Genomic DNA, 22689 nt, shown 5'->3' with positions numbered 1-22689 from the left:
CTTTCTCTCCTCTTTCTTCCTCCACTCCGGTCACCGCTGCACTTCAGCCAGTTTTTAATAACTGCCTCGCAGTCGCTGGCCGAAATGTTCTGGCTAGCCGATGCACCTAAACAGAGAAAGTGTATTTATTTAGTTTATTTAACATTGATTTATTGAGGAGGAAAGATCCTTTGAGATTAGTAATCCGTTTTTCATGTCCTGGCCAATAATACAATGGTACAAAGTGCATTACAAGTGTTTAATGACAAGATGCATGCAGTACACTCCATGGTTATTCAAAAGAAATGAATCCATTTCATAATTCATAGCTCAACGAGTGATTTGTTTACATACCTCTTACTGCATTGCACACCTTGTAGGAGGCAAAAGCCAGCTTCTTCCCTCCTCTGCCAAGCCAGTTGAATTTCAGCGCGAAGTGGTTGGTGAGGATGTGGCGAAGGATTCTTCGAACCGCGTCACCAGGATTGCAGCCCCCAAGCGCACTAAGGTGTGCTGCCTGCAGGTAAGAATGGAAAGTAATGTTTTAGAATATCTTATTATGGCTTATAGTCAGCATACCGTTCAAAATGAACATCTTTGGTAATGCGAAAAGTTCATTAAACACTATTTTTAGGAGTGAACAACGCGTTTCGCCCAATGCGTCTTCAGGTTCGAACCTGAAAACGCATTGGGCGAAACGCGTTGTTCGCTCCTAAAAATAAAGAGAAAAAAGAACAGTATCCAGTGTGCGGTGTTTAATGAACTTTTCATATTTGATCACGTTTTCCTGCCTAACACCTGCACCTGGAAAGCTGAAGGGTTGTGCACAAGGACTTTCATGCACTTTGATCTTTGGTAATGCATTGTAGCAAAGAACTGAAATATATCAGTATTATAGAAGTCATGACTATACCAGGGCCTTTTCCTGGGATTTCTCCCTCAGAAGATCCTCGACCCTTTGAAGGTCTTCCTCGCAGTTCATTGGGAACTTAAATTCCTCAGATAGAGTGTCTGCTGCTGCTGCTGCTGTAGTTTTTTGCCTAGTAAGGGCCTGGAGGAGGAGGTTGTTCTGCCTCACCAAGGCCTTCAACTCCTCCACAGCACGCAGGAGTGCATGATCCCGTTCTACAGGACAGAAAAACATCATGACTGTCATGTCAAGACCCTTTGCTAAAATTAACAGACTTAAGTTTAAACAGATTTTCAGTATTGCTGTGTAAGGCCAGATGTTTGTGTACCGAATTGACTTTGAATGTTGCCAGAGATCTGGACAGAGGCCTGTTCAAAAGCAGCTGATGTGTGGGCAGCAACTGTAGGCAAGAAGATGTATATTTATAATCAGAGTAGTCAGTGTATTGAAGTTCATTACATTCAAATTTCCCAGATTCGAGACATTCAAAAAAGATAGTGAGTAGAATAGCAGAATTCAGATTTGGAATGATGTGTTATACCTTTATGTATGTCCTGCTGTGATGATCTAAAAGCAGGTGGGGAAAGCAGGGGCTTGTGGAGGACTCCTTTTTTTCTTTTTTCTTAGCCCTATACATTGGAACAGTACAAGAGTATGAACAACAACAGTTTTGTAAGACTGCAAACTTGCCAATCACAAAATGTCTTTATGTGAGTGATAATGCATGGCCATCTGTAATCAGACCTTGTATGCTTCTCCCCCTCATCTGCAGGCACAGTTTCTTTCAGCTTTGAGGAAGGGCTGCATTAGAAAAGAAATCACTCAATAAGCATGCATTGTTTTGTGTAGCTGAAGGTTTTCATAGTATAGATTACTGCACAGTGCTTACATTCTCCTTCTTTTACCCCCTTCATCATCTGATGTCAGGGTGCTCCTGGTTTGGGCTTTTTTCAGGTTCATACGCGCTGCATCATAATTGGCTGTTGAAGACAACAATGAAGTGAGTAAAGCTTTTAAAGCCTAAGGGGAGAAAAGTGGTACATCCTACTTTTGTCTGTCTCACCAAAGGTTTTCACCACCTCCACAAAAAACTCTTACCAGGTCTCATCTGGCATAGCGCTTTGGATGACTGCAACTTTCGTCCGCTTGGTGTCTTTATACGGTGGCCAAAAAGACACCTTGCCATCCAAACTTAGCCACGAGCAAGGCATAACCTCCACCTCGTTTGACTCGGTAAAATGCACTACCGCATACATCTAAACAGAAAATAAGTTTTGAAAAAGTTGAACACATTGAATTTAGATAACCGATTTAATTGATTGAAATATGAATCATTTTTAAATTAATTTAGTTGTGGTTGAGTGGAAATGCCACAAGTTTGTTCTTGTATTCTAACGTGACCATCTTAAAGTCAATATCTTTAACGGCAATTGACGTGGTCTCTTCTGCCAGGTTCCCAACCACAGCTGTCCCCAGTGCAGTTGAATCAACAGGGTGTAAATCAACGTTGGTCTAAATATTGCCTCGCCACAAAAGACGTACCACCTAGTGTCCTGCTAATTGCCTCTATTTTAAAAGTGGCACCACCACACGAAACTGTGTTGTTCCCATCCTTTGTGGACAGGGTAAATCTATCAGTGGCGTACTGTGTTGTTGAGGGTGAACTTTGGTTATGGGAAGATGGACAGACTGGGTTGATGCTTGATTTTTCCGTTAATCGTTTAACAATTTGTTGTAATGTCTGGTTTGGCTTTCTAATTAGTTAAGAAATTTTCGAAGGGAAAGGCTGAAATTTGGGGTAGTGGGCCATATTTTCTAACATCACTTGCCAGGTGGATCAAGCTGTGGACGTTATACACCAGAAAGTCCCCATAGATGGCGTGAAAATTCTGAACGAACACTACCAGGAGATTTTCCGCATAGTCACAATAACGGTGGTGGAGACGGGGGGAACATAAAATTGTAATTGCTACGTGGAGTAAAAGAAAATGTTGATACATGTGTTTTGGTAGTTTTTTTTTTAATGCAATGGGGCCAGTGTATAGTAAAAAAGTCCTAAATTCAGTGGCCTTCCACCGATCGACCTCACGGAGGGACCTTCCCTTGCGTCCAAACTCCTTTGGCAGCCTCTTGCCCAATTTGATTAAGTTCTCCTAAATAATGCAGATGGATTGACTCCCAATGCGGGTTGGAAGGGGCCCTCTCTGCCACAGCCAGATCAACTTTCTCATCACTCCTAGGCACACCTGGTGCATAAAGTCCAGCACAAATTGGGTCACCAAGCCTACATCTAGGTGTTGTAATGGACTGTCGCCCTCTTTGTGATGTTCCTGGTTGACTTTTATGGCAAAACTGTCATCGGTTCTGAGAACCACATCTGTTTCGGAGTAATTTAGGCGTTGGTTCGCCCATGAGCCCTCTTGCATGCACCTTTCGCAGCCGTAATAGGAATTGTGTGCTTTTATGTTTTTTAGAAATGCCCTTGCCGGTGCATCACAGACAAAACAGGAAATTTCGATTTTAATTTTTTTTGACTGATACTCCAAGCCATCAGATGCAAGCTTCCCCATCTCTGCCACAAAGTCAGAGAGGTACTCGCTTGCATCGGTTGGCTTGGAGTATCCACAATATAAACCAATTAGAAATGGGGATCTAATGGGGTCCTCTTCAATTAGTGCAAGAATTGGCCAAAATTGCTGGCTGCTGCTTTTAAAAAGGGGCAGGCCATCCACATTTATTTGTAGTTTTAGTGTTTGGTTTTTAGCTAAGTCCTGTTCTTGCATTCGGCCCAAGATCCCTTTTGCCACACCAAAATAGTGCATGTTCCCCCCAGCTTTTGGTACTATCTCCGCATAAGTAGGGGTTGACAGGAGAGTGCGGCCGTCTTTTGGCAGTTTGGAATCTGGGAAGTGCTTGCGAAGCACGGAGAGCAGGCTAGAAATGTGGGAAATTGGTGTATTTGTTGCGATTGCCCATTCCTTGAGCTCATGTCTTAAGTCCCTTTGAAAACTGCCCCCCTCCTCTGAATCTGACCCACTGCTAGAGCTCGACAAATCATTGAACTCCCAGTCATCCTCGCCAGAGGAGGCGCTCTCCTCTGAAGCCATTACCCAATCCCCATCTCCTCTTTCAATTGCGTCGTCGTTGTCTATTTCGGTGTAAGCTGGGACACTTGGTGGTGTATCTAATGTGTCTGCGCCAGCGGCCAGGTTAAAGTGAGTGGGCCCGCTAGCATGAAGCGCTGCCAACGCAGCATCCGTTCCTCTTTTAACATGCCTTCGCAGCGACCTCTTTGATAAAATTATTTTACTCTCTGCCATTTTTTGTAATTTTGCTGTCGTAAGAGGTAGGCTATAATTGAATTATTTTGTAGCGGCTATACGGTAACCCGGCTGGCGGCTAGCTAGCTGGCTGGCGGCTAACTACAGTTGTTAGTAAATTTGTGTACAACATTACGACTAGCGCTTGCAATTTAGCCGGTACTTTGTCAAACGGGTGGGGTTTGCCTTACCTTGGCAAGTGAACCGGTTTACTTGTTTGTTTTTTTTGGTATTGAATGCCGTGTTTACTGGACGATGTGAAGTTGTGGGCATCAAATTTGGTTGTTGGCAGGCAGCTGACGGTTATTTTTTGTTGTCGCGAGCTTTGTTGGCAGGCTACGGAAGCCGAGAACGGCCATCGATTATTTATTTTTTTATGCACTGTTATCTCGTGATAACGACTTATTATCTCGTTTTCTCGATATAACAAAGGTCGTTTTCTCGTGATAACGAATTAATTATCTCGTTTTCTCGATATAACAAAGTTAGTTTTCTCGTGATAACGAATTAATTATCTCGTTTTCTCGATATAACAAAGTTCGTTTTCTCGTGATAACGAGATAATCCCTCTGTTTTCTCGTGATAACGAGATGTTGTTTTTTTTCCTCCGTTTTCTCGTGATAACGAGATAATTAATTTGCGTGCAGCGTGTCTGCTCCTCTCACTCACTTCGGAGAAACTGGACACAAATAACCATCCCGTAAGTCACCCACGTTTAGCTTCTCAATGGATACTGTGTTGTGTATCAATACCTAACGTAACGTGAGCTTATACGCTCCCATTTAGTTAACGTTAGGTTATGTTAGAAAATAAGCTCCACGAAAAGTAATATAGTTTTTTTTCTGAGCCTCCCAGTGCTGACACTTCTGTCATTCATTCAGCTGCGCCAAAATGGATGAGTCTTTCCTTGCTGCCTTGAGGCAAAGAGGGATACCTGATGCAAACCTTGAGAAAATGTCACAGGACAAGGTAAATAACATCAACTGTTCTGGCTCCTGTGTGGTTGTTGTTTTTCTGTCATGTTTGTGTTTCTTTGGCGACACCTGTGGGGTGTTCCACAAAGCCGGTTTTATCCAGTGACGTGCAGTCAGGGTAGGCAAGGTAGGCACTGCCTACCCTGACAAAATTCAAACGTAAAAATGTTTATTAAATAATTGTATTTAATAAACTTGTATTTGTACCGAGTATTCTTGTGTTTTATACATGCAATATATACGTTATTCCAATTGTTTAGACGTTACGATGACAATTGTATCAGTTACGCAACATCAAATACAAAAAAACGGTAGAATAAGCAGTGCCTTTACTGTCCATTTATTGTGAACGGCAACGAAAAACTAATGTGGCGCATGCGCACTTCGATCCTGTATTCTTTAACATCTACGCCGAAAGGCACAACTCTGCTGTGCCTTTGTACGTAAATATGTTATGCCAGTAATCATCTACGCTACGTATCAAACATGGACCAATCGAAATCGAGATATTACTGGACATTTGCGCAGCTGACGTCATTACACCGGTTACACGTAATCCCCGCGAAACTCAAAAAGTTAAAATGACAGCAGTGACATCTACCGATATTTTAGAGCTAAGAAATTTCTCTAAACTCAACTTTACTAGCAAAAATGAGCTACTGGCAAAAGGGAGGCCTATGCCAACACTTGATGCACTCTTGCAGAAAAAGGGACCGAAAATTGTTCGCTCGTTTCAAACGGATTGGTACGAGAAAAAGGATTGGCTTTGTGGCTGTGCCACCAGTCAGCGGCTGTTCTGCCATCCCTGCCTGCTTAGCCTACTGTTGTCACGTAGCCTATTAGCCTAAACAATAAATGAGGTAATCTGGCTTTCATAACTCAGTGCCTACCCACTTACTGACTTCACCGCACGTCACTGGTTTTATCACATAACCGGGTAAGTTAACCCAGGGTTTGCTGTAACCCTAGGTTTTCCGTTCCAAAAGGATCACGGTATGTTAGTTGCTATAGCAACATATGCTCTGAATCAAACCTGGTCGGACCAGGTTTTGCGCAGGTTAAGTTTGAAACATAACCCGGTTTTGGGTATTTCAACCGGCGTTCACCGCAGATTTCATGTGTTCACAATGGCATGCCCTTTTGATGAGAGAACTGCTGATATCAGAGCGCAAATTATACGTGCAATCCACCGGGAGCGATTGATAAGACCACGGCTCGACATCTTGGCATATTGGATGACTTTTTGCTGGAGTGGAGAGATATAGATTCTCGCGCAAATCTTTAATATATTTAAATAGCCTTACATAGCCAACACTCCCAATCGAGGACCTGGCCTCAGTTCACTCCAGACTATTTGCGTAGCCCTCCGTTTTTTTCAAATGGTAGTTTTATCTAGGCTATAATGCTGGAGATGCTGAGCACATCACAGTCGTTTCAGATGACCCATCCAAGATTTGTATCGGCCTCCTATCATACAAAGAGCAATATTGTCCGAGTACTATGCCGAGAGGCATTTACAACATAAAGTATAAAATAGTCCTAACGGACTTGCATCCACTGGAGAATGTTCGATCGTAGCCGGCGGCTTCATTACAAGCACTGATCCATCTTGATCTGTGAAGTTGATGAATTGTCTCTTTTAGGTTTTCTACCCAGTTACCAAGAAAATAAACATTTGGAATAGTATGCGCTGTGGCAAGCACACGGTTTGCATGTGTTAGGCCTACTTCGAAGGCAAAAAAAATCAAAAATACAAGAAAACACAAAAACCTACATTCAACCAGTGTGGGGTATGGCCCATGACTCTCTGAGGTGGTAGGTACCTCCAGGTACCCCCTATGTTTATTAACAGCTCCTCCACCGGGGTCAAGACAATTTGAGGGCCAGATCCAGTCTGCCGACTGTCGGCCTTTTCACGATTGGCTTAAAAAAATGGCTTATTTAAATTTATACCAATACGATGGTGGGAAAAGTTTACCAGTTTGTATGTTTTTTATATTTCATTTTTATACTTGATCCTCTGACCGCTTGGAAGCGGAGTACATATTGTTTTAGAAGAAAGGGGTTATGTGGTAGGATCTTTAAGAATGCTTAACTGGGATATTTATATATTCATGGCTCAAATATTAAGGATCATGCTTTTGACGTGTAACTAACGCATTTACGCGGTCAGCGATCCGCTGCCAGGCTTTGGTTCTCCGGGTTCCAGAGGTTTTAGCGTTCCCTTTTCTTGTGATAATGTCCTTCTCCTCGTCATAGCTCTCCAGGAGAACCTGGAGTTCCATTTCATTGAAATAAGCGGCCCGTCTCGCCATATCGATCAGGGTTTCCATGATCCATACATCACGTCTCTTTAAGTTTGGCGTGGACGCGCACAACCCTGTGTTAACCAACCCCGAGTTGATTGAACTAATGCATAACCGCTGCTGTGGAACCGAAAACTCTGGGTTGGTCGGCACAGGGTCAATCAACCTAGAGTTCAGCGTTAACTCAGTGTTTGTTAAACCTCCGTTCGTGGAACACCCCTCTGAGGTCCGTTTCACAAAGCAGGTTCAAGAAACTGAGTTTCAACCTGAACTCTGAGTTGAGGTTAGTAGTTAGTAGTTAGCAGAGGCGGACAGAGTACACAGCTTCCTTACTTGAGTAAAAGTACAGATACCCCTTGCTAAATTTTACTCAAGTACAAGTAAAAGTACTACAGTCAGATGTCTACTTAAGTAAAAGTACTGAAGTACTTGTTTTTAAAAGTACTTGAGTATCAAGAGTACAAGAGTATTTTTTCTAAATATTGCATTACTACTGCCACAGTGCTTACATTTATGTATAGAAACGTCCTACATGGAGTTATGAAAAATGTTAACACCTTGGAGAATGTAAAAGGAATTGAAAGTAAAATCAAGTAATTTTCATCTTTTTACCATGGCAATAGCACAATAGTATACAGTATAACAGTATACTCAAGAACATAAAAACAATTGCTCAGCTTACATAAATATGCAATATCAGAAAAGAAAATTCAGCTAACAATTCTATGTATGTGTGAGTTTCTCGGAAAGCATATAAAGTATATGGAGTTGGCGGAAAGCGAAGGTGATTGCTGATAGGCTGAAGGCTGTCCTAATCAGTTTGAGAGGGAATCACGTTTGAGAGGGAAACAACAAATTGAGGGTTTCCGTGATTTTTCTTTTCTCCTTTTATTTTTTATTTTTCAGAAGGAGTTACGGGTACTCACGGTTATGGATAGAAATGTAACGGAGTAAAGAGTACAATATTTGCCTCTCAAATTTACTTGAGTAAAGTCATGAGTACTCCCAAAAAATGATACTCGAGTAAAGTACAGATCCCTCAAAATTTTACTTAAGTACTGTACTCAAGTAAATGTACTCCGTTACTGTCCGGCTCTGGTAGTTAGTAGCCTAGTTGATCTACTCTGAGATAGAAAACTCTGAGTTTCCGGTTTCACAACAGCAGATTTGAGTTAGTTTAGTCAACTCTGAGTAGTTTAACCCGGAGTTAAGCGCGTGCGCCACAACTTTAAAAAGCCAGCATCAATGGAGCCCCGATTCATGGCAACGGGGAAGCGGAGGGCGACGTTTTAATGCGCTCATAGTGCAACACCACCAACAGAGAGAGAGACGGCGTTTAATCTTACTCATTGCTGCTCTCGTCAATAACTTTAAATGTAGTCCTTTGCAATCACAATAATATCACAGGGGGAAACTGCTTGAATGGTAGACTATTCATTTATTTCATTTAGGTGCAATCCTTCGGAGGAGAAGCGCACTTGGCAGCAGTTTAAGATGAAATATGAAAACATTGTTCAAACTGATAAGACTTGTGGCGCAGGAGGTACAGCGGGTCGTTCTCTAATCAGATGGTTGGCAGTTATTCCAGCTTTTTTTTTTTTTAAATTTAATTTAATATCTTTTTTTTTTTTTTTTTTAAATGTAACCTCATTTTGATCATGTTTTACACTGTAACGTAAATATTAAGTGGCTATTTGACTGTGCAGTTGTTTTATCCCCAACATAATGCTGTCTTCACACAAATGTCTTCTCATCTATATCATGTTCTGTTAAATAATTAAGCCTATTTAAACTAACACACACTTCTACAACAGAAAGAAGGCAGATGCCCGTAAAATGGGTGGTGGCCCAGCACCGCCACTTCTAACGGAGGCAGAGGAGCTGGCCCTAAACCAGAATATTAGTATATTATTCTGGGATAGCCACTTTGTGTATCGCTAACTAGTTGCCTAGCAACCAAGTAACGTTTATGTATGGTTAAATCTGTAATCTTAATCTGTCATCAATCTGTTATATTTTAAACAGTTGTTTACATTTATGTGAACATGTCTGACAGCTTACTGTCTGTATTTTTATGTCTTGTCTAGTTTTACGAATCTGAATGGAATTAAGTGAGAGATGGAAAATAAATGAAATCAGTTCAAGTTTCATGGAAGAAAAGTCCCGCTCTTCATTTTATTCTCGTTAGCTATCTGTCTGTGCTTTGTAGTGGACACAACTGCCAGGACAGAATATCACACAATATAACACAATAACACTTCCCAACAAGCTATCATGACATGGGACCAATGGATGCCTTGGACGTCTAGTTAAATATGATGTTGATGATGATTTTGTTATTAAAAGACCATCTACTTACCTGATGTTTCTGTAAGAGAAATATTAATAGATGATAAATGTTTTTATGTAAGACTGATGATAAAGGAGAAATTACCTGCTTTGATAAGGGAATATTTGCTGTCCTGTGGGGTGTTCCACAAAGCCGGTTTTATCACATAACCGGGTAAGTTAACCCAGGGTTTTTGGTAACCCTAGGTTTTCCGTTCCAAAAGGATCACGGTATGTTAGTTGCTATAGCAACATATGCTCTGAATCAAACCTGGTCGGACCAGGTTTTGCGCAGGTTAAGTTTGAAACATAACCCGGTTTTGGGTATTTCAACCGGCGTTCACTGCAGATTTCATGTGTTCACAATGGCATGCCCTTTTGATGAGAGAACTGCTGATATCAGAGCGCAAATTATACGTGCAATCCACCGGGAGCGATTGATAAGACCACGGCTCGACATCTTGGCATATTGGATGACTTTTTGCTGGAGTAGAGAGATATAGATTCTCGCGCAAATCTTTAATATATTTAAATAGCCTTACATAGCCAACACTACCAATCGAGGACCTGGCCTCAGTTCACTCCAGACTATTTGCGTAGCCCTCCGTTTTTTTCAAATGGTAGTTTTATCTAGGCTATAATGCTGGAGATGCTGAGCACATCACAGTCGTTTCAGATGACCCATCCAAGATTTGTATCGGCCTCCTATCATACAAAGAGCAATATTGTCTGAGTACTATGCCGAGAGGCATTTACAACATAAAGTATAAAATAGTCCTAACGGACTTGCATCCACTGGAGAATGTTCGATCGTAGCAGGCGGCTTCATTACAAGCACTGATCCATCTTGATCTGTGAAGTTGATGAATTGTCACTTTTAGGTTTTCTACCCAGTTACCAAAAAAAGAAACATTTGGAATAGTATGCGCTGTGGCAAGCACACGGTTTGCATGTGTTACTTCGAAGGCAAAAAAAATCTAAAATACAAGAAAACACAAAAACCTACATTCAACCAGTGTGGGGTATGGCCCATGACTCTCTGAGGTGGTAGGTACCTCCAGGTAGGCCTACCCCCTCCATGCCAGGGCGCCCTGAATTTATGTTTATTAACAGCTCCTCCACCGGGGTCAAGACAATTTGAGGGCCAGATCCAGTCTGCCGACTGTCGGCCTTTTCACGATTGGCTTAAAAAAATGGCTTATTTAAATTTATACCAATACGATGGTGGGAAAAGCTTACCAGTTTGTATGTTTTTTATATTTCATTTTTATACTTGATCCTCTGACCGCTTGGAAGCAATCGGAGTACATATTGTTTTAGAAGAAAGGGGTTATGTGGTAGGATCTTTAAGAATGCTTAACTGGGATATTTATATATTCATGGCTCAAATATTAAGGATCATGCTTTTGACGTGTAACTAACGCATTTACGCGGTCAGCGATCCGCTGCCAGGCTTTGGTTCTCCAGGTTCCAGAGGTTTTAGCGTTCCCTTTTCTTGTGATAATGTCCTTCTCCTCGTCATAGCTCTCAAGGAGAACCTGGAGTTCCATTTCATTGAAATAAGCGGCCCGTTTCGCCATATCGATCACGGTTTCCATGATCCATACATCACGTCTTTTTAAGTTTGGCGTGGACGCGCACAACCCTGTGTTAACCAACCCCGAGTTGATTGAACTAATGCATAACCGCTGCTGTGGAACCGAAAACTCTGGGTTGGTCGGCACAGGGTCAATCAACCTAGAGTTCAGCGTTAATTCAGTGTTTGTTAAACCTCCGTTCGTGGAACACCCCTCTGGTAAATTGGGTGTGTTGTTGTGTTATGTGCAGTGAGCTAATTTCTTTTTCACTGTTCAATGATTATCTTCAAGACGGCCAAAAGTCCTTAAGCTCATGTCAAAACCCGTTTTGTACAGTTTTGCAGTTAGCCTAATTGAAGAAAAAAAGGAAACATGTAAATATTGCATGTCCTACATCAATAAGGATGCTGTCACTATACAAAGAGAAAGACATATTTCTGTTTCGTGTTCTTTTTCTCACGTAGCCTAAACTGAATCCTGCTAACCGCTGACAACTCACATTGCCCCAATGCATTTCTCATTATGGTTTGCTTATCCTTAGATATGTCCAGACATTGAATTGGTGAAGACAATGATGTTGTAACTCTGTGAATATTATGTAGATTGAAACATTTCAGTTGGCTTTTGACTGACATGGAGCCTAAACCATGCCATAAAGTGAGTTTTAAAGTGAACTATTCCTTAAAGACAGTAACCTAACCATTTTTGGGTTGAAGATGACCTGTCTTAATCTCATATTAATGTTGATAATAATGCTTTTTTTTTTTTACCCTGGCAGGTGGACCAAGATGTTGTCAGTATGATGGATGAGGAAACCCTGTCAAAGTACATTCCTCATTTTGGAGACCGTGTGTTTGCCAAAAATTGGACAGGCTCAGCCTCAGCAGAAGCTGGGAGCAATGCAGATAAGAAAAATAAACGTATAGAACGCTTGCGAGGTAAAATGAAACTTCCAAGCTCTGGCCAAGCAACAGCAAGCTCATCAAATCATACTTGCTCTGGACCTGGTTTGGGAAACAAGAATGCTGCACGAAAAACAAGAAAAATAGAACTGGGTTGGATGAATTATCAAGATGGTTATTTCAGGCAGGTTAGACGACCAACTGGTGGGGGCACAAGAGAGATCATTGCCAGGAAAGATGACACTTTGAACAAAATTCTAGGAGATGGGAAGAAAATATTTTTTCCCAAGGGTAAATCTTCAAAAGGAAGAGTTGAGGACTTTGACTTCACACTTTGTGTTATGGGCTCAGAGGAGCCCTTAGATTGCACACTTACAGTTGGGGCGTTGTACGATACAACTCATCATAAAATTCTCAGGTTGTACATTTGCTCAAAGAAAAGTGATGATTCAGATTTAAGTGACTCATCAGCACAAGCCAAGTCACCAGAGAGATCCCAGACAGCAGAGGCTCCCACCTCACCAGATCTTTCCCCCAAATCTTCCTCTCATACCATGTCACCTGAGTGCTCTTGGAGCTCTCTGTCCTTCGACGGGCCTTTGTCTAGCTCCAGCCCTTTCATGCATGCAGGTGTACCATCAACTTTGATTTCGAATTCTACCCCAACTTCTCTACAAACGACATCTAAACCATCTATGGCCCAGATATTTAGTCTATCTCCTGATAATGAAGTTATTTTCCTTGATGATGATGGAAACATTTCCTTGGATGTTCTCTGTGACACACTGATTTATCAGCCTATCCATGCTTCTGAGCAGCAGGCATCAGATAATGTCATTGAACTTCAAGTGGATTCCAACCCTGCCTTCCAGTACCAGAGATTGCAGAATAATCCAGCAAGTGATAGAAATCCTGAGAATCCTGAATCCATGACTGAAGTACAAAGTTCCAACCTTGTGCCCACAAACAGTAAATGTGACAACTCCGTTGATAGTCATTCAGCACCACCTGAAGTCATAAATCAGGAAGAAAGTTCAAACCACACCTCAACAACCAGCTCATCTGTACATTTCTATGAGAATCCAGAGAACATAGTTGAGAAGCAGACCATTATCATTCGCACAGTGCATTGTCTTTCTGACATGATTGAGGCATTTTCAGATGAGAATATACTACATGCCGATATTGGATTTAGGCGTGTGCTGGAAAATGGTGAGTTGGAGAATGGAGTTGGAAGTGGGGTTGTTATGGACTGTCTCACTGATTTCTGGAGCAAATTCTATGCATCAAGAACCTCTGGAACCACATACAAGATCCCTACATTGCATCATGCCTTTCAAGAAAGGGAGTGGAAAGCTGTTGCCCGTATTCTGGCTTTTGGATGGCAGAGATTTGAATACATACCAGTTCAGCTGGCTCCACCATTTCTTAAGGAAGCCCTTTCCATATCTTCAAAAAACTGCAGCCTTATGGAAGTATTTTTCAACTACATCAGCCCCACTGAGAAGGATGCACTTACAGAGGCTTTGACTGATTTCAAGGGAGCTGATATGGAAGAGCTTCTCACCATTCTGAGCAGTCACAACTGCACCATTCTACCAACAGAACAAAATTTACCAATATTGTTGAAAGAAATCGCACACAAGGAGTTGGTACAACAGCCATCATTTATAATAAAGTGCTGGAAGCCAGTCCTGGAAACTATTGGAGAGTCTTTGAGTGGTGGAGTGCTGGACAAGATACTTGCTAATCTTCAACCAAAGGCAAGAAGTATCACAAAATACATTCAGTTTCCAAACTCAATGTCACCAGCAGAGAGGACCACCTCTCTTCATCTTCTGAGATTTGTCAGAGAAATTGATCAGAGAGAGATTGGACAGTTCCTTAGGTTCTGCACAGGGTCTGACCTTTTTCTGTCAAAAACCATCAAGGTTACATTCACCGACATGTCTGAGTTCTCCCGAAGGCCTGTGGCCCACACCTGCACTTGTGGACTGGAACTTGCATGCAACTACAGCACTTATTCAGAATTCAGGTCAGAGTTTCTGTCTGTGTTGCAAAGTGGAATATGGGTGATGGATATGGACTAAAAATAGTATGTGAAGTGAAGACCTCAGAATGGTCATGGCTGTGATGTACTTAAGAAATTGCACTGATCTTTAGCAATGAACCTGCACATGTATACATCCATCAGGGAGCGAAACATAGATTATACACTTAACTACAATCAGCCACTAGGCGTCAGTATTTCAACAGTGTCATGAGGACCATAAATGCTACAAACATTACACTAAGGGCTAAGTATTTCAAAGACTACAACATATTGTTCTTAGAGGAGCGATGTTGTGTTTGTTGTAATTTGTAAATGTTGTATTTCTAGAGCATTTTGTATACAGTATATTTGTTTAGCATCCACAAAGGTGGAACAGTGGCTTAACCAAAAGCCAACAATGTCCCATTAACTTCAAAATGTTACATGCTTGAAGATACTTTACAGAGATAATGCATTTTGATAAAATTGTGCAGTTTTGCACAAAAAGTTGAAGTTGTTTACAGAAGGGTTAAGAAACTTACAAGTTATTTTGACTGAACCTATAATGTAGCAGATAGCAAAATCTGAAGGACACATGAGATCACTTACATGATTTGAGAGGGTTTTCACTACAAAGGTGGCTTAAACACTTATAATTACATAATAATATACATATACATACATTACATTCCCACTCACAGAAATAAACAGAAACTCAAAACACTCATTACTCAAATGTAACCGTGTAGTTCATTCATTTAAATATAATTTGTATGTATCAATGTTGTAGTAGAAGGAGGTAGATTTTTCTTTTCAATTTATGATCTCTTTAAAATTCAAGGCACTGTGGAAAAAAAAGTCACACTTGAGTAAATATTTCAATAAAGACAATTTATTTACAAAATATAGAAATGTGACACTGTATTCTTGGAAAAGTTGTATGTAAAAACTGGCCAACTGTTTGTGGTTGAATGTTTTTCCATTGTTGTTAAAATTAAACCTAAACAGTGTTTGTAAATTACAGTGTTTGTAATGCTAGGCAGATCTTCAAACCTGGAAGAGTTTATATTGCCAGTACTGTTCTATGTTGTCAGTGTCAAATTCAAAGTGCTATATATAAATTTTTCTAAACACACAAATGAATATTTGACTTAAGTAGAACAGGTTTCAGCAGTCTTACCTCTATCTAAAGTTATACAAATAAGCTTGTGACCACTGCCCTATATGCTGCTAACACCATCATTCCTCCCAGGTGTCAGGCCCCTTATTCTCTTCCTTTTTTTGCCTAATTTGATTAGACCCTGCACTTTCCCGGGTCATAGTTCATGTTATTTAAATGAAAGCACTGCCTTACGAGTTTGCAATGTTTGCAATGAAAATGTTTCATCAATTAAAAGGTTTCAACTGTTTGTAATTTTCAATGTCTTTTTTTTACTGTGTTAATGTGTCGACTAGATTATCATTTTTTATGCTTTATTACCATGCTGAATTAGTAATTTCCTGGAAGATTATGTTGTAATTCAATCAATTGGCCCTTAAAGGTTTTGTCATTTTATTCTTGCAAGAGGAACAGTTCTACACATGCACAAGACAGTCTGAAGAATATGTTCAGGGTGGGGCAGTCCCACGCTGATTCTTATACATTTCTAGGAGTATTCGTCATTATTATGATTCACTTATCTAACTGCTGCAGGTAGCTACAATGGAATGTACTCATCACTATCAAACCTCACTAACGAGCTCTGCTGGACCGTGTGAACCAAGGTCAAGTTTATACATCAAACAACTAATGCTACAAAAAACTTGCATAAATGAGAGAAAGATTTCTAAGTGCAAGGTACTGAGTAAAATCAAACAAACTATAATGTTGTTTGTTATAAAAAATATTGTTATAAAAAAGTTATATTGTTATAAAAAAGAACACACAATCAGGTTATATAAATGTTCCATTACAATTACAAGGACATCTCTGATAAGCATGATATTTAAGGAGGCCCTTTTGAATTATTGCATGTGGAAAACTCAAACTTTACAGATTTGTCGATAAAATAGCTAAGAATTTCTTTAGTTGAGGACAGCCCTACGTTACAGTGATTTTCAACATTTTCATAGCACGGACCCCACATTTGTTACACTTAAGGGGCACAGACTGACCCCCATTTTATGTAAATTTGTCTCTTGGACCTAAATCTGAGAATATTTTTATTAATCCTATACATGATTTTGTCCAGAATTCCATGACTGGAAAACCCTAGAGTGCCCTTGCTGGTCCCAGGACCCAACATTATCAACCTGGCCTACTACACAGAAATCACATTATCTTAGTAAAATATTTCAACACAGCATCAACTGATGCAAAACCGGCCAATGATACTTGAGAAATATAAACTTTTGGAGAGGCCTCATTTCTGGAGATGCCATCATCATCAATATTAGAAACATGGTGCATCTGTCTGTATGCTACAACAACATCAGTGATGAGGCTCTGGCAGAGGTGCTCTTATTAAAGGCCTCAGGTCTTTGTAAATTCGTATTGCCTCTGCAGCATTATGACACTGTGCTATGTTGTTCTCTTCCATCACCATCAAACAGAGCTCATGCAGGTCATGGTCGCAGGGAATGTCTGTTTTTCCACAGACAAATATCCTCTTGGAGAACAATCCCCACTCTTTCATACTGTAGTGGATGCAAATAATCTTGTGCGTGGTAGAGCTCAGGTACATTGTACATCAGACATGGTTTTCCATGATAATTAGGGTGTCCGTTTCCACCTGGTCGAATTCGATGGTTGTCCCACATTGTCACAACGGTGTCGAGCTCGTTCTGCAACACAAAAACAAAACATGAGGATTTCAATATGTATGATGATTTCTTTTGAAAATGAGTACATGGAAGAAGCCACCTTAGCCGCCTTACACTGTATATATTTATTATATATCATTATAAGATAAGATAAGATAAGATAAGATAGTCCTTTATTAATCCCCCTTGGGAGAAATTCACAGGTGACCAGCAGTACAGTGGGAAAAGAGAAGCAACATAATGGGGAAATGCAGTATTCTTTTATGCTATGGTGGAGTTATCAGCAGAATAATACTGTGCTTCAGCTTCCTGCACTCAGCCATAGTAGCCTACATAATGAAGAAAAGAGTATTGACCCCAGGACAAAAAAGCTTACAAAATGCTTGGAGTGAAGAAATTTGTGGCAGAGAGAAAAAAAGTCCAGAGAGCTCAGAAGTTTAGACACACGCGATGAGGGTGCTCTTTGGTGGGGGACACAAAAATTCATAAAAGAAGAGGAAACCAAGACCTATAAACAATCCAAAAGAATATTCATGGTGATCAAATCAAATTATTATTGCAGGCTACAGTATATCCAGGACTCAATGAGGAAACTGATTTCAGTCCTTTTTAATAGTTTTCCTTGTATTTGTGGTATGATGCCTGTGTTGCTCTAGAGACGGTGTTGCTTGTACATTGATTAATCATTATTGTTTTTATCTCTTTATTTATTTTTTCCACATTTTCACTTATGTATATCTTTTCTTACATTTTGAAGAGCCATCTACTGGTGAGACCTTGTACTTTTACCTGTGAGTTCATTGTCTACCTGCTGTGTAATTAACCTGTCTACTTAAGGGGAATCTGTGTGCTGTGGGTTACACCCTGAAGAAGGCTGTTGTGCCACTACGCATGGTCTTCAACCCCTTGGGGGACCCCCTTATAGTTAAAAAATAAAATGATGTTGCATTTTAAGTGTGATCTATAATAAGAAGTGCACTCCAGGATATCAGGATTCACACTCCTAGGATAGATATCTGTAAACTGTAAATCAAAAGCGCATTTATAAACGTAATGCTGATGATTCATGTGTGATTCATCGACATTTTGATTTGATTTATTTATCCTTAGTTGTGACACAGCTTGTAAAGTTGGATTTGATATGAGCAACGAGGTTCAAGTGAAGATGGACGATATAAAGAGCGCGCAGCCGTGCGTAATTTGCGCGTAATGACAGCTCCTTGCCGGTGAAACACAAAAAACTGCCTTATTTCATGTTTCTCTCATTGACAGGTGGAGCCTGCAGACAGGTATACAGAAAAGCGGAGCATGCGGTAAATTGAAAATCAAATCAAAACAACACGAAATACAGTCCTGAGGTGTACTATATTGAAGATATGAACAGTGGAGGACGTACTTGGATAATCTTAAGAAAGCAGAATTGGATGAGACCCTTGTCTATGAAATCCCCATTAAAGTCTCCAGTTGCCTGGAACTCCTGGAAGACGTCCCTCCAATAGCTCGCGTTCTGTCTCCTGTAGATCCCCCACCAGCTTTCGATCCGTTGATTTGCTGTACTGCGTCCTTGGAACACACACGGCCCATGCACAACGCCAGTCTCATCTTCTCGGAAGAAGTGTTGCAGCCTGTTAACATGGACATTTTCAGTTCCCAAATCCGATCGGATTATCTTTGGACACCCCCCAAGTTCTGTGACTGCATTGACGAAGTATGCTGCGATGACTTTGGGGTTACTATTGGAAGAGTCGAGAACGGCCTATTACGGAGGCCGTTCTCGGCTTCCGTAGCAGGCAGCTGATGGTTATTTTTTGATGTTATATGGTCGCGAGCTTATTGCTGTTATTGTTGCATATCATATCAGTTTGGACCCGTTTCTCTAAAAAGAAAACATGCTACATCAGGGGTCCTGTACTGATGAAGCAATATTGTAAGCAAAGCAATAAAGTAGTGTTATCAGGGTAGCAACAGTGCTATCTTGTACTCATTTCCCTAATATGTGGTTTATCCCCCCCTGGTTTATCTGTCCCTACTCCCCCAATCCCTTAACCTCCCCATCTACCAATACTTTTCAGTTCCCATCTCTCAGACTTACCTGATCCTCCATCCAAACTCTGATGTTGGAATCCATGCTGTCCAGTCCATGTGAAGAACACAGGAAAGCTTGTTGCAGCACACTTAATAGTAAGCTGTGTGTGTGTGTGTGTGTGTGTGTGTGTGTGTGTGTGTGTGTGTGTGTGTGTGTGTGTGTGTGTGTGTGTGTGTGTGTGTGTGTGAGAATGATGTGCGCTCCAGGGTTTGACATTAGCTTTTTAGCAACTGTTGTGACTTTTCTTTCCAAAGACTTACCTGTGAAAGTGAACACTGAGACCGAAATTGTTTCTAGCCACAACCAAGTTTTACCAGCGCTTTGCCGGTTGGCAGGTGCCAATGTCAAGCCCTCATGTGCGCCCATGACTGTGTTTGACTGTTGATGAGCATGCGTTGATATTAATCTCTCCTTATTCCATGCTGTGTACTGTGTCTGTTTTTACTCAGGTAAGGTATCACCATATGTCTGGTTGAGCTCCACAAAAGATCTCGTCTGGCTCAGCTGGCTCAGCGCATCTACCTAAATGTGTCATTGTAAGGTGGTCTCCCTCCCCACCTCTCTCCCTCCCTCCCTCCCTCCCTTATCACTCCTAGGCACACCAGGTGCAAAGTCCAGCACAAATTGGGTCACCAAGCCTACATCTAGGTGTTGTAATGGACTGTCCGCTTTTAAAGCCTAAGGGGAGAAAAGTGACCTGGGGGCATATCCCTTTAAGCGGTAAAACAAGTTATCCTTCAAGCAATCACCCTTGCGGAGGTACCTTCCCTTACACCCAAAGTCCTTTTCTGTACATAGTTTCTCATTTATTTATTTTGTCTGTTCAGTCAAATTGCAATGGTAAGATTCCTCTTTTAACGTGCCTTCGCAGCGACCGCTCTGATACAATTATTTTACTGTCAGCCATTTTTTTTATTTTGCTGTCTGTCGTAAGAGGTTGTAGGCTATATTTGATTTATTTTGTAGCGGCTAGAACGGTAACCCGGCTTGCGGGGGTACCTTCCCTTACACCCAAACTCCTTTTCTGTACATAGTTTCTCATTTATGTGAAGTTTTTTAACCCGATTATTGTTATTTATATCCAAGATTATTTAATCTAACCCGACCTAAACTCTATCACCCAAACACGGCGGCGTTTGGGTTTCCTACCTCGGACTCCAGCGCATCCACGGCCGACAACTTTCTTTATTCTGGGTGGAAATAGTAACATAGTTACGCCATTAAATGCGTTTATGGAAACATTTTTAGCGAGAAATGTGCATTTTACTTTCGTAATGTTCGCTCGGTGAATGTGAAGGATGTTTGGTTTGATAGTTATGACAAAGAGGGAACGCTCCGTTCACTTGCATGGACATGGACTCATCTAAGCGCGTAGGCGCGTTAGGAGCATATGCGGACCATTTTTGACACAAAATGGTCAAGCAACATTTTAGGTGCGTTACACGCGTAAATCTTTACGCGGGTACGCGTCTGGTGTGTTCGTACCTTAAAGGCCTGATTCCACCGGACGCGTTACAGACAACGTCGCGCGATTAATAAGTTACCCGTAGGCGCAGCACTGTTTACAGCGGCGTCATCCCTATATGTTCCCCGGGTCCTATGTTCCCCGGGTTCTATGTTCCCCGTTTTTCCCAAAAAGGGTCCTATGTTCCCCTGTAGCCATACATACCGGGGAGCATAGGACCCTTTTTGGGAAAATCAACCAATCTTTAAAAATATTTAAACTTTGACGCGTCATTCGCGTGATGACAGCCAATCGGCGTTCAACAGCGTGGCCACTGAGTGACATGTGTAACGTAACAGCCAATCAGCGTTCAACCGGCCAACTCAGTGCAGCGCAGTCCGGGGTGAACTGCAGCATGGAGGAGAAAGTGATTGTTGCCGTTTGCGACTCCCGGAGCTCTTTATATAATAGTATATAATATAATATAATTGTATAATAATATCACGGCCAATAATACCATGAGAGCTCCCTTAGGGCTTGGGCTTCTCGGGGTTTGTTTACCGGCGTATGAATAGACTGCGTCAGGTTCTCCGACGTCTCTCCCTCTTCCACAAATGGTAAAGACATCCAATGGTATTTATCTAGGCCGGAATTTGGCAGTAATGGTGGAAAAAGTAACAGACCGGGGAACATAGAACCCTTTTTTTGGAAAAAGGGTCCTATGTTCCCCGGTCACATATCGGGGAACATAGGACCCTTTTTGGGAAAAGCGGGGAAAATAGGACCCTTTTTAAAAAAAAAGTGTCCTATGTTCCCCAGTCTCATACAAAGAGGGGAACATAGGACCCGGGGAACATAGGACCCGGGGAACATAGACACGCTCCCTTTACAGCCAGCCGCCGACGGGTTGGATCATGGTTCAACAAGTCCGCAAAATACTGCCACGGATTACGACCCACTGGAGCGTATCAAAAACGAACTTACCCCCTTTCCAAACTGCCGAACGAGAGGAAGTCTGGGCGTGTGCGACCCCAATTAGCGCCCCATCGGAACCAACAATAAATGACAAGTGGAACTAAATAAATAATGTACCATGTTACAGGTCAAACATTTGGGGAAATTCACTATAAATATGTAAATATTTATATATAAATATATAAACCACACTATAAAACTGTTACACACGCACGCACGCACGCACACACACACACACACACACACACACACAATGCATTTCGCTGCTAAAACAACAACTTGGGCTGCTTCTAGGACATTTTGGGTGGATTTTGAACGGTATGTGGGCAGGACGTTTTTTGCAGGCAGGACCTGGCAACCCTGCGCTGTTGCCCGAGGTGCCGAAATGCTCCGGAGCAGATCTGGATCCACCATGGCCAAAATAATTGTCATGAATAGCATGAATAGATTCATGCATTATCATTCAACTTGAACATGTGTTTTTACTACAGCTGTCAAGCGATTAAAATATTTAATCGTGATTAATCGCATTAATGTCATAGTTAACCCACGATTAATCGCAATTAATCACAAATTATTTTTCTATGCTAAATATCCCTTGATTTTTTTGTCCTATAATTCTTCTCATTTTAATTCTCTTATCAACATGGTGAAGTGCATCGGCTTGCCTTGTGCAAATGATTTTTTATTGATAACAACATTGGCATATACTGATCAAAACAGGACGATACAAAAAAAGAGCCTATAGTGCAATTAAACGACTGCTTTGAACAAATGTCATTTGAACATAGCAGTCAGGCTACTGCTTCTTTGTTTTGAGCCAAAGAATTTTTTATTTAATTTTTTTTAATTTTTTTTAAATATAATAATTGCGTTAATCGCGCGATAAAAAATGTAACGCCGTTAAAATTGGTTTGCGTTAACGCCGTTAATAACGCGTTTAACTGACAGCTCTAGTTTTTACAGTATAGAGTGGTGGAGGGATGACGTATGTTGGCCAACCCGGAAGTGAGCGTCGACCTGGGTTTCCCTTGACAAAAAGCCAACGGGTTTT

General features: G+C 41.2%; 1 long non-coding RNA gene across 1 annotated transcript; it reads left to right on the top strand.

Moving 5' to 3' along the window:
• Window positions 1-684: 684 nt before the first annotated feature.
• On the top strand, window positions 685-19298 carry LOC115552310 (uncharacterized). The gene is made up of 3 exons (XR_003978298.1): window positions 685-834; window positions 1817-1889; window positions 19203-19298. It is a non-coding gene; the product is annotated as an uncharacterized LOC115552310 (long non-coding RNA).
• Window positions 19299-22689: the final 3391 nt, after the last annotated feature.

Source organism: Gadus morhua, chromosome 1 (genome assembly GCF_902167405.1).
Source record: "Gadus morhua chromosome 1, gadMor3.0, whole genome shotgun sequence".
In the NCBI taxonomy this organism is placed as follows: domain Eukaryota; kingdom Metazoa; phylum Chordata; class Actinopteri; order Gadiformes; family Gadidae; genus Gadus; species Gadus morhua.
The sequence above is the reverse complement of the archived record's forward strand: the minus strand, read 5'-3'. Positions and strand labels throughout refer to the sequence as shown.